Source organism: Columba livia, chromosome 2 (genome assembly GCF_036013475.1).
Source record: "Columba livia isolate bColLiv1 breed racing homer chromosome 2, bColLiv1.pat.W.v2, whole genome shotgun sequence".
NCBI lineage: Eukaryota > Metazoa > Chordata > Aves > Columbiformes > Columbidae > Columba > Columba livia.
This window is the reverse complement of record NC_088603.1, coordinates 6,403,042-6,415,383: the sequence shown is the minus strand read 5'-3', so window position 1 is coordinate 6,415,383 and position 12,342 is coordinate 6,403,042.

The following is a 12,342-nucleotide window of genomic DNA, read 5'->3' as shown; positions in this document are numbered from 1 at the left end:
ACATCTTCACCAGCTCAGGTTGCTCAGAGCCCCGTCCAGCCTGGCCTGGGATGTCTCCAGGGATGGTTCATCTACCACCTCTCTGGGCAACCTGGGACAGTGTCTCACCACCCTCAGTGTAAAACATTTCTTCCTCATGTCCAGCCTGAATCTCCCTCCTTTAGTTTAAAACCATCACCCCTTGTCCTATCTCAACAGGCCCTGCTAAAAAGTCTGTTCCCGCCTTTCTTACAGGCCCCTTTTACGTACAGAAAGGCTGCAATAAGGTGTGTCTGGAGCTTCTCTTCTCCAGGCCGGACACCCCCTGTTGCCAAGGGGAGGATTAAAGTGGAAGGGAAGGAAGGAGAGGACTTGGGTTGCAGCAAACATGTGGGTTACAACAACCTGGGCCAGTGTTTTACTCAGCTGCCAGGGTCTAAATCAGCACCAGGATTCTCCATGATGGATCCAGGCAGCCCCTCCAGCAGCCACTGTGCAGCTTCGGGTCTCAGAGCCTTTATTTTCTTTCTTTCTTTCTTTCTTTCTTTCTTTTTTTAAACAGACTTTCACTTATAAATTCATTTTTTACATGTATATTCTTACAAATCTCTGTTAAAAAAATCCAGTTTGTTGCTGTTCTCCTTCTAACAGCATTAAAAAACCCTTATAGTCCTGTCAGTATAATCCAGAAAGATTTTTTTAATTTTATTTTTTTACCAATAGCTACTTTGCACAATTCGAAAGAGCCAAATTTCTCTTCTGTTCCTCCCCGTTGGCATATATTACGTATTGCGCTCCAGGAAAGTATCATCATCTGAGACAATTTGCAGCCTTAGAGCTGAGGAAGCAAATCAATGGTCCAGTGTTGCTGTTTCTTAAGATATAGGGAGCCTTGTGTTTGGGTACTAATTAAGAAGCAGTGCTATTTCCATTCCTCTGAAATTCCATATCTATTTACTTAGGGTGAATTGTGATTCTACCTTTAACTCATTGATGGAATAGATCTGATAGTTTCTAAAGTAATAGTAATAATTTGAAGCATTATTATATTAAGTGCAAGTTATACTTCCTGCATGAGTACTTTCATTCCAATATAAAAGCATCCATTTTAGTAAAACTCCTTTGGTAGTTACTGCTCTCACCTCTGAGATGTCATTTTTCCAAAGGATCTGTCCACGTCATTTCTGTGGTTCAAGTGTGACGCATAAAGACAGAAAAGAAGAAAAGCTGCTTTCTCCATCCTCTGCCTTCGTTTCCAAGTGAAACTCTTAAATTTCCTGCCACTTTAATAGCTATTTATGCTTGAAAGTCATACATACAGGCTCATTTTTCTCCAGGATATTCTCAGGAGCCTTTTAAAGTAATTACTATTTTCTGGTGTTACCTCTAAGCTGTGATTGTAGATCCATGCATTGTATTCATGGTAGAAGTGCCTGTAAGTATTCAGGAAAAATAAAATTGCCCCAAACATTTTCTGTGTTTCCTGCTACATACATTTGGGAACCTTTTCATGTCATTATATTTTCTCCTTAAATTCCTTTTTGTTTTTCCAGAACATCTTTTATGGTGGGTGTGCCAACGAATAAACTGCGGTGTCAACAGGAGGTTAAAGAGCCTATCATGAAACAAACTAATAGAAACTATAACAAGTAATAGTTTTAGTGGGTACCTGAGTATTATATTCCTGGAAAGAGTCAATGTGGCTCTGCTAAAGGGATGTCCTGTCTCACACATCTCTTGGCGTTCCTAAAGGTGTTAACAAACATACAGAAAGGAGTGATGTAAGTCCTTAGATTTCAAAAAGTCCCTTATCAAAGCTTTGTCAAGGGCTTTTAGGAAACTAAGCAGCAATACCATGAAATATCTTTATTTAGGTGAATGGTTAAAAGGTAAGAAATAGATGATAGGAGTGAATGTTCGCTTCTTGGAAGTATCATCCAAAAAGTTATCAGAAAAAACACAAATCTTGCTTTTCTTCATGTTCTAAAAGTCCTGCACAAAGAGAGAAACAGGGAGAGGACAAAGTGAACTGATGTCACGGAATTATTCAGAATAACAAAACTAAGGAGCAGTTGCAGAACTGCAGAAGGATCTTAGAAGATGAGGTGGGTGATAAAACCACAGGTAGATAAACATAAAATTACACATGTGGGGAAAAATCCTGATTGATTCCACGCGTGAAATACAGGGCTCTGAGCTGTTCAGCAATAGTCTGAAGTGAGATCTGGAGTTTACAAAGTGACATTTCTGAAATCAGAAATAGCCAAAAATCCAGCCCATTAAGAACTATCAGGAAAACAATGGAGACTAAGAGAGAGGACATGGTTGAATATAAACTCATGAAAGAGTATATATTTTTATATATATATGAGTATAAACTCATAGTTTCCCCACATCTTGTCCTCCTACTTCAAAAATAAAATTAGTCGAAATAGGAAGGCTTGCAAAAGGGCAGCAGCAATAATTAAAGGTGTCACTGGTTACCACATGGGGAACGATCAAGTAAACCAGGGCTTTTTTACGTTTGGAAAAGAGAGAATGTGCTATAAAATCATTTGTGGGACAGGGAGTGGTGTCAGGAATTGAGTGTTTGCCATCTTTCAATGTAGTAACAAGGGAACCGTTGAAACTATGATGGCACACATTCAAAATAAGAAAAAAAGAGGTGATTTTTCATATAATGCTTAAATTGAGTTCTGAGATACTGATGCCAAGAGTTTGTGGGCAAGTGGGTAAGTTCACTGAAGAAAAATCTGGAGAGGGCCAGTAAATACACAGAAACCAATACAACAAAAGCTATTTTCTGAGCCATCAGAAGGCTGGGAACTTTTCAAAGGAAGTGTCACTTACACATTGCCCCATCTTAGTCTTTGCTGGAAGCTTTAGAGCTGCTGATGTCGCTTTAGTGGGCTAGGCGTAGCTTTAGTGGGCTGGACATAGCCTTGATTTGACCTAACTCTGCTGTTCTTAATACTCGTAGCTCATTACTTTTCGCTGTTCTGCGTAGTTTACAAAGCGGTTGTAGAGATGTGCATGCACTGAGAACAGCTTGTTGTGACAGAACATGCAAATAAAACAAACTACCTAATTAGACAGTGGCTTGGAGTTCATTTGTACAAATAACTTTTAAAGTAGTTGCTAATAATGTCTGAATCAACCATCCACCTGCAACGTCTCTGCTGGTCAAATACAAAGTGCTCTCTCACAGTCAGGAAAAGCCAGAAAGAACCTTTCTGGTGGGTCATGGTGTTGCCTTTTGGAAAACGTTTTTGCACACAAAATATGTAAAAATATAGGTCAAGGGTTTTTTTCCCCTGTGTTTTTATGTATCACTTTCACAAGTTTCAACAGTCTGAAACTTGGCAATACCTTAGTCCGGTGTCTCATGCACTCATGCAACATAAATTAAGAGTTGTAGAATGAAAGAAATCTGAGGTGATTTGATAAATGTGGGTATGTTTTAAATAATATTTTGTCTAATTTGCTAAATAAAATACCACCAGAAAGTAGTGCTGCTGTCACTAAAATTACTGCAAAAAACAAATTCTGCCCTGGGCCAGTCTTTTGCAACACATTTTTGTTTATTTAGAAAAATAATTCAGTTCATGTTTATTCAACACTTAAGCAACACTTGCATATTCAATTTGTCAAGTGATACGAAACTCAGAGACTTCAATAAATTATTTGACAACAGCATTGCAGAGCAGAATTCATAGTGATCACATTATGGTATTCTCATGAAGAGAAAACAAGTTTTATTTTCGTGTAGCTACCTTGAAGATGATTCTCTGCTGCACTAAATCTTTATTTTGAGTAGTTTCGTGTGTGCTTCTAGAACACCAGCACAGGAATGTTTCACAGAATCATAGAATGTCAGGGATTGGAAGGGCCCTGGAAAGCTCATCCAGTGCAATCCCCCCATGGAGCAGGAACACCCAGATGAGGTTACACAGGAAGGTGTCCAGGCGGGTTGGAATGTCTGCACAGAAGGAGACTCCACAACCTCCTGGGCAGCCTGGGCCAGGCTCTGGCACCCTCACCATGAAGAAGTTTCTTCTCAAATTTAAGTGGAACCTCTTGTGTTCCAGTTTGTACCCATTACCCCTTGTCCTGTCATTGGTTGTCACCGAGAAGAGCCTGGCTCCATCCTCCTGACACTCACCCTTTACATATCTGTAACCATTAATGATGTCACTTCTCAGTCTTCTCCAGCTCCAGAGCCCCAGCTCCCTCAGCCTTTCCTCACACGGGAGATGCTCCACTCCCTTCAGCATCTTTGTTGCCCTGCGCTGGACTCTCTCCAGCAGTTCCCTGTCCTGCTGGAACTGAGGGGCCACAACTGGACACAATATTCCAGGTGTGGTCTCACCAGGGCAGAGCAGAGGGGCAGGAGAACCTGAAATCCTACCAAAATCACAATCTCTACTAAATGCACAATGATCCCTTTGAGAAGCAGTGAGCAAGAGAATCATGCCAGATGTTGACTACATTGTTTAATACAGTTCGTGTACACTGATGATGACAAAACAGTGAAGAGCGATATTGATAAAGAACAGCATTTCCTTTAAACACCGTGGTCGATAAAGAATCCAGTTCAGCAACCAGCAAGGCTTCTTTCAAATCCAGCATAATTTACATGTTAACTTAAATCGTGCCGGATTTGGTTTGTTTTGGGGGCTGTAATTAGTAAGATACAGCAATACTGCTTATCTCAGGAAGAGGGTAAGGTTTTTCAAATTAAAAATGGCAGAGCCGAAGGACCAAAAAGAATCCAGATGCTGCCAACATTTCCAGCTTCCTGAAGTAGAAAAATCTATTCATGATCTACATGTGACACTCCAGAAACTCCTGAGAAATACATGGGTTTTACTCAGAAGGGGGCAGTTTTGTAGGTGAAGTCAATAAAACAGGTTTCACATTTTCACAAGCATAGAATTAATATTTTTTCTGTCCTGCAATGAGTATATTTTGGGGACACAGATCTCCGATTTTCATCATTCCAGTACTTCACTCCTTTTCTATGACTTTTTCTGGAAAATATGTAATGATGCCGACCTATCATGCCAGCAATTTCATGATTAGGACTTTCAGGAAAGAGTAGTAGACTTGGAAAGCAGTTATTGGATCTTGACAATCAATCATCCATTTTAAAATAAGCCAACTTCAGTATCATCTGAGAAAATAAAACATAATTAAAAATGAAGTCTTTAGACAGCAATTTCAATAAGTATCAAAAGCCTCTTATTTTCTCTCTGCTGAGTTCTATCATTGAAGGCAGAAACAGAATAGACCATTTTTTTTCCAATGCAATTTCAATCTATTCTTATAATTATACCAGAGATAGATTTCCCCATTAGCACAATTATTGCGGTATCGAAGTAATTATGAACAATCAGCAAAGGATATTCTTTACTGATTTTTCTTGTGCATCATTAATTATCTGAAGTGACAGGGCTAATGTTATTTCTATGGTGAATAAACAACTAGAGGAAACGGAAAGGAAGTGAAATACAAATAATATGATGGCCACTCTTCGAAAATCAGTGTGATCCTGGAAAATGGGAATAGCAGTTCTATTTAAATGAAGCTGCATGTGCTTGCTAGACACCAAAGCCTGTAATATGCTGCATATCATTAGTTCTCGGTAAAAGCATAGATGGAATTCATATCTAATTCAGTGCTATTTTCTGCCAGTTAATGGCCCTAAGAATCAAATGTAAATGAGGGTTTTTCCAAACCAATGTTTTATGGGCTTTAAGAATTAGCTTTTATTGCGGTAGAAAACCATACCTGAGCAATTTTCTTAGTTGTAAGCGTGACCTGATTTTTTACATTTGTAATACGGTACTCTCTTCTTGTGATTCACTATATTACATGTGGATTTTAAATGTTTTTCAATTTGATACATTTTATTGAATGGATAAATAAGTACAAAAATGGCTAACATGACTGTATTTCTTTTTTGTATTCATGTCTCTTTTTGGCTCTTATTCCATTCAAATGTCAGAAATATGATTTAAGAATTCACCCATGGTGATTCTATAATTTTGAAAAATCAATAATTATTTTATTTATTTTTGAAGACATGACACTAACAACAATTTCTCTCATTTTGTATATGAAGGAGATGGTGACTGAGATTTTAAAAACTACTTTCTTTACTATCTGTTGGAGTATACATTAGTGCATTTTTATAAGTCTCAGTATTTTGTACATAGTCCTTTTGACTCAGGTACTACTGGGCATCCATCAGCACTGTCACCTTCTTCTCACAGGATCACAGAATGTCAAGGATTGGAAGGGACCTCAAAAGCTCATCCAGTGCAATCCCCCCATGGAGCAGGAACACCCAGATGAGGTTACACAGGAAGGTGTCCAGGCGGGTTGGAATGTCTGCACAGAAGGAGACTCCACAACCTCCCTGGGCAGCCTGACCCAGTGTTCTGTTACCCTTACTGAGAAGAATTTTCTTCTCAAATTTAAGTGGAACCTCTTGTGTTCCAGTCCGAACCCATTACCCCTTGTCCTGTCATTGGTTGTCACCGAGGAGAGCCTGGCTCCATCCTCCTGACACTCACCCTTTATATATCTGTAAACATTTCTGAGGTCACCCCTCAGTCTCCTCTTGTCCAGCTCCAGAGCCCCAGCTCCCTCAGCCTTTCCTCACACGGGAGATGCTCCACTCCCTTCAGCATCTTTGTTGCCCTGCGCTGGACTCTCTCCAGCAGTTCCCTGTCCTGCTGGAACTGAGGGCCCACAACTGGACACAATATTCCAGGTGTGGTCTCCCCAGGGCAGAGCAGAGGGGCAGGAGAACCTCTCTGACCTACTGACCACCCACCTTGTAATCCACCCCAGGATGCTATTTGTCTTCCTGGCCACAAGGGCCCAGTGCTGGCTCATGGTCACCCTGCTGTCCCCAGGACCCCCAGCTCCCTTTCCCCTACACTGCTCTCCAACAGGTCATTCCCCAACTTATACTGGAACCTGGGGTTGTTCCTGCCCAGATGCAAGACTCTAAAGACTCTGAGAACAAATTGGTCCTGGCTGCTCCCAAGGGACACATTTCAATGTTCTCTGTTGTGTTTCAAAACCCTTTAGCAATGATGAAGAGTGTAAGAGAGATTAATGAAAACTAAATAATAATTGCAACAATTTCTGAGAGTTTTACGGAGCAGTTTCTTTTCTGTTTGTGTGGTTTTTGGGGCATCTCTGTGAGGAGTGGACATCTGCATTTAAATCACCTTTTTCTGCTCCGAAGTAAAGAACTAAATTCGACTTTCCTCTCACTAGGTTTGTGTCTTAAAATCCAGACTGATATTAAAACATAAATCTCTTCGGTCACTGCTCTGCCATTTTGCATGAATAGCATATTAGATTTTAGAAAACGCACAAACAGCAATCAAACCCCCAAAATAAGATCTTAATACAAAATGTTTAGCTTTTAGAGGTGCCAGTTAGTAATAAATAAAAATGTTGATTGAACATGTATTTTAGACTTTAATATAAAATTCAAGTTTTCACTTTTTTGAAGAATCAAACTGGAAGACAACTGTTCAAGAATAAGATGACCCAGACATGAACACTGAAGCCTGTGTGTGCAGCTTTAGGTTCACCATGGGGGGAAATGCATTTAGCATAGCTGTATTATAAACCCGATTCCACTTAAAAGACAGTGAATATCAGACTTATACTATTTGCTCAGACCGAAAGAACCCTAAAGTGGCAGTAAATTGGATTTATCAATTTTAAACCTCCTTTACCTGCTGGGATTGTGCACAAAGGTTTTAAATAAAACCGGTCAGATTGTCGTGCAGCAGCCTGTGTTAAGGTCATTATGTGTTAATTTTCTTTGTCCCTTCTTATCAGTTGTTCCATCCAAGTTCGCTCTCTCCAAAGCTCTGCTTGTAGTTCCTTAATGGCCCATCACTTCCCATCTGGAGACTTTTGGTCTTTGTCATCATTTTAGTCATCCCTTGTCTACCACATTTGTGTCTCTGTATTTGCTTTATCCCTTTCCCTTGCACTTGTTATCCCCTCTGAACTGCGAAGGTCCTTGATCTCACAAACTTAATGAAGCAGATGCTCTCACATTCCATGTACCCTCAGCAGTCTGTATATCCAACTTTGTGTGTACATTATAACTTGCCTGCTCCTCAGCCACCTAATGAATTTGTCAGGCAGCACTTTTCATATAAGAGTATATCACAGTATATAATAACTACTGTTGCTTTGTCGCTTGCCCTGTCCATCAAACATCATCCTGTGAAACATCAGTAAATATGGGTTAAGTGTGTGTATTTCATGAGACTGACCTTACATTTAGTAAACATTTTTATCATTAAAATGAACGTCCAGATGTTACATCATGTCATTTTATGACTTCCAGTGTTGAAATGGGAAGTTTTCTCAATGATTGGTTTTATGTTTCCTTCTTGCTAAGGATTTCTTTTGAGTGGGGTGTATTTTAGATGAACCTCAAATATATGCTTCCAGATACAGAGATAAATGATGTGGTCTGACAAATCAGACATTTCATATCATACATCCCTTTTCACAACTCAACGATACTTGAAATAAAGGCTCATGCTGTAGCAATAAAAAGAGGAGGAAAAAGTGAGGTCATTTATCCCTTTACCCTCATTTATTGGCCACTGTAGTATATTTATTAAGTATTGTACATTAAATAAAGGTTTTGTCAGTGTTCAGGATAGTGTGCCCATAGACTTCTTTACTTAAGTAATAAAGGCGTTTCCGTTCGTCTTCTTTCTTGTTGCCAAACGATGATAAGCTAGGAATATTTATGGGTTTATTAGCATGTTGATCAACTCAAACTCAGAAGAGAAGGAATATAGATTTTAAAAAAAAAAAAAAAAGAAAAAGAAAAATTAAATACTCTGTCTGCATTGGAAGGATTATTCTCTGGTCCCATTTAAAACCATCTCTCTTGAGAAGAGGAGCGTGTCTTTACATTAGCACATACTTAAGTTAACAACGTGCTTAGACTATCATGAAAAGAGAGGTTACATTGAATCGTTGCTATAAAGAAGAATGGAAACCTTGGCATTCAACTGCAAAAAATAAATCTGAGCCTTTCAGTTCTAGAAACTTAATAAGTAAAGATATACGTAGGGCTGAACTGCGTCATGCCAAAAATCCATCAAGCCAATGCCCTCGTGACCATGGCCGACAGCAGATGCTTAGGAAAAGCCTGTAAGAGCAGAGCAAGTGTACAGCTGTGCAGTAGATATAGGCAATAAACCCTCCCAATGTCTGGAAGTCAGTTTGAGCTTTAGGACCTCCCTGAAAGATGACTATATCCACAACTTTGCGCTTGGAAGCTCCCCGTGGATCTCTTCAAGTCCACCCAAATCCTATTTGCTCGTACAGTCCTGGAATCTTTCCCCACCGTCCGTCGTATCCCTCACAACCTCCCTTATCCTTCCCATCACACCTAAAATTATCTACTAATGCTACTGTCAACAAAATATTCAATTCTGATGCTCTGAGAACAAAGACAAAAAGGCTATATACTAATTAACTAAACATTGCTGGATCACTAACTAGTTAAACAATCCTAGAGCACCAATTAACTAAACAGTGCTAGAGCCTCAACTCAGGAATTGTCCTGCTTTTTCAGTACAGCTAAATGTTAGCATAGTCTAGCGTAGCACTGATTTGCACCAGCCCATGCTCCCCATAGAAACTTTTACACATTGTTTGGAAAGTTAGTATGGACAAGAGACCGTGTTCCATAGGTGGCATGGGTGACACCTCTCTGTTTTAGAGTACAAAAGAGTTTTGTCATACAGACACAAACAGGACCACTTGAGTTGGCTTTGTGTTGCGAAATGTCCTGTTTTGTTTACCGGTAAAGGCACAGAAATTCATTTTTACCTATGCTTGTGAGAAACCCTGAGCTGGCTCTGACTTGAGATGGTCCTTCGGAGAGGAAGAGTCCTGGAATACAATTCCTGGACTGTGCATGTTCTGAAACAGATTTCATGGCCCTTGGAGGGTTACTGGCCTCTGAGAATTAGCAGTTGGTGCGATGTGTTTTGGGTGGTAGCTCTAGACCTTGGCATCTCAAGCTGAGCTTCACAGCTGGAGCTCCGTGCTGATGCTGCGATACTAAAAGCTTATCACCCTTCTCATTGCCATAAACTGCAATCATCTCCATGTTTTATCATTTCCTTCCCTTGCAGTTAAAGTCCTAACTCATAAATTCGAATTTTTCTCACCTTGGCAAGTGCTTGTACATGGTACAGCTTCCGAATCCCACTGCTCGAAATCCCTCCTCTCCATTCATGTGTCCTGTAGTTTCACCTCTTCCACAAACCATCCGTAGAGAGCTGTGAGAGAACAGACTGCCTTCGTTTATTGAATTACTGGGTATACTGCTTCTTATAGAACTTGTTTAGAAACTGCTTATAGAGATTTTGCTAAGACTGTGAGCTGTGGACTTTTGAACTTTCTTCCTTGTTCAGCAAAAAAAGGCCTCAGAGAGGTTCAAGCGACTAGATAAGGGGAGCTGCATCCCTGGAGATAAGTAAAGGAACAGAACGGAGTCTAACAGAAGACTAGAAACAGGAGAATGTTTTGGCTATTGCCAGAGACCTTCTCCAACATCCCAGCTGCAGGTGCAGAGTAGCAGCTGATGGGCAGCACATAAATTGATGTTCAGGCTGGATAGTGGGAGACAACTACCCACAGAGATAAGAAATGACCTGCCTGTTGAAAAAGAAGAGATGCAATGAATAACAAGGAGAGCTCAGATTCTAATTGTGCAGCTGGCATGGACTGATGCACAGGGGGTGGGGGCTTGGATTGTCCAAGGGCTTTTCTGCTGAGGGTTCCACTTCAGGAGTTACACAACTCGATCAGCTCTATGCTGTATCTCACAAATAAATAATCTATTTAAGAAGAATTTCTGGAATCCACGCCTGAATCTCTGCTACAGGAAACTGAGGGAAAAGAAACTTCCTTAACAAGAGCCCAGAGCAAAACACAGACAGTCCCTCAAGAGCTCTACGCTAAAACAATGTCTGAAGTGGATGGATTCTGAAAACAGCTGTAATTCATCATCCTCGGTGTCATTTATTATTCCTTTGGGCATTACAACACGGCCCAACATCAAAGCCACTCATCTGCAAAATGAGTACGATACCATGCGCGTTGCTGTAGAGCACAGATTGTGGACAAACAATTACTCAAACTAAATGTCATGATGTCCGAAAGGAGAATAAACACACAACAACGTTCTTCAACAAAATCGTATGCGGGGAACACATAAAGTCTTTGGAAAAACAAATTAGCAATAGAAAATAAGTGAGTTTGCCAGGTCTAACAGGCATGATGAATGTAGTGAAAGTGAGTGAAGAGACTGTTTGGCTAGGAGGCCACTTTCTGACCTTCTAGCCAAAACTAACTGGAAGCTAAAAGTGATCTATGATGTAAGGGGGAAAAAGTGTTCAATGACCTAAAGATGGTCTCAGTGCTGAAATATCACACTGAACTTTTTGTGGCTTCCAGTAAAATAGAGAAGATTTGTTAAAGACAACCAAAGGGATGACATGGAAAAGGTCCTGGTCCTACTATATCCATTCCATGGACAGTGGATCCCATTAGCTTACCGGGGTGGATGAGTCTTGCTGTCTTCTCCAGTTGTTTTCCTTAATTCTTCCTTTTTTACTTGACAACGGGTCTCCAGCTGCAGTTAAAGTTCAAAGTGATCTTTACTGCCCATCCACTGATGGACTGTGTGTCTCAAGGGAATTTCCTCTGATTATAGAAAAAAGTCTCTGGATTTTCTACCAGCTACAGGCATTTCTTGTTTTCTTCTTGTTTTCTTGTTTCTTGCAGTGTGGAGGTGTTTGTGCAACCTTGGGCTCTACCTTGAACAGGTCACTGCTCCCCCCCTTTTTTTTTTCCACATAGAGAACATTTTTGTTCAATTTAATGAGTTATGAGTATAGATAATTTGTATCAATCACAAATTTCAACACAGTTCCTTAGATATTTTAGTATAAAAATAACTTATCTTGGAAAAATGCTACCACTTCATTCAAGGTGCTTCAGTATCTGGTTCTTAGTTGCCAGAGTAAGGTGCCATTGAAGTATTTGAGCTGGGAAAGGGTGAACCTCTTTTGGGGACTACAGGAAGCAGAAGTCAATTTGTATGAGAACTTTGCACCTGGAAGCCTTTTAATGGCATTTTCAACCATGGAGGCTTTAAGGATCACAGACAGAACTTGATCACAGTGACACCGTGTGCAAGTCTCAGTCACTCGATCTTTCAGACTTGCTTCAGGTTTGTCACTGGCAGTAACTGGCAAAAACGATGCTTGTTAGGAATCCACAGGC